Here is a 1,021-nt window from a genome sequence, read left to right as displayed (position 1 = left end):
CCCTGGGTTCCTGGTTCCTTCTAATGCAGGACAATACTAGACCTCATGTGGTTGGAGTGTGTTAGCAGTTTCTGCAAGATGAAGGCATTGAAGCTATGGACTGGCCCGTCTGTTTACCAGACCTAAGTCACATTGAGCACATCTGGGAAATCATGTCTTGATCCATCCAAACAAGTCACATTACACAGCAGACTGTCAAGAAGTTGGTGGAGGCTTTCCACGTCTGGGAGGAGAAGACCAAGCATTGTAGGGAGGTTATAAAGGCATTTGGAGGCCACATACAATACTAAACTTCCTTTTTACCTGTTTAAATGACATTACATCAACATTGGATCAGTCTCTGGTGTGTGTGTGACTTTGTATACTTTAATTTTGCACACAAACTGCATATGATTCAAAATTTCATTTTGTACAGCTTTCAGACAGTAAATGAGCAGCAGCTTATCAGTGAAAGGAACATTTCCAATCCATAAACTGCATTAGTGTTCAAATGTAAACAGTGTGGGAGAAAAACATGGTGCAAAAAAGCATTAATATGGAAGTTCATAACATTTCAAGACAAATATATATGGTGCAGGAAAGCAGTTCTTTGGTTTGATGTTATCAATGTGATGCAGAATCTGTGACTCGATTTAGAGTTTTTTCAACAGTTCAGCTGTCTGATGGCAGTGGGCAAAAAGCTGTTGCAAAATCTGTTGGACCTGCATCGGATGTTGCGAAGCCTCTTCCGAGAGTGCAGCAGGGAGAACAGACCATGGTAGGGGTGTGAGGGGTCACTGATGATGTTACGGGCTCAGGACACGCAGCACTGGGATGAGTTATCTTTAATGGAGGGAAGAGGAGCCCTGATGATCTTCTCTGCTGTTCTCACCACTCTCCTCACCTTCTTCCAGTCTGAGGCGCTGAAGCCTCCACAGCACATAGTGAGACAGCTGCTCAGAACGCTCTGTCACTGCATGAAAAGTGGGATTTTCGTCAATATACGGCACTGTAGATTGTCGTGGAACTTCAGGTTAGCGGC

General features: G+C 44.1%; 1 protein-coding gene across 1 annotated transcript in view; it reads left to right on the top strand.

The window, feature by feature from the left end:
- LOC107099901 (phosphatidylinositol 3-kinase regulatory subunit alpha-like) overlaps positions 1-1,021 on the top strand; it is a 101,288-nt gene that overhangs the window by 94,034 nt on the left and 6,233 nt on the right. The window lies entirely within an intron of this gene.

The sequence above is a fragment of the Cyprinodon variegatus genome, unplaced genomic scaffold (assembly GCF_000732505.1).
Source record: "Cyprinodon variegatus isolate N-32 unplaced genomic scaffold, C_variegatus-1.0 Scaffold917, whole genome shotgun sequence".
In the NCBI taxonomy this organism is placed as follows: domain Eukaryota; kingdom Metazoa; phylum Chordata; class Actinopteri; order Cyprinodontiformes; family Cyprinodontidae; genus Cyprinodon; species Cyprinodon variegatus.
This window is presented reverse-complemented; position numbering and strand designations above follow the sequence as displayed.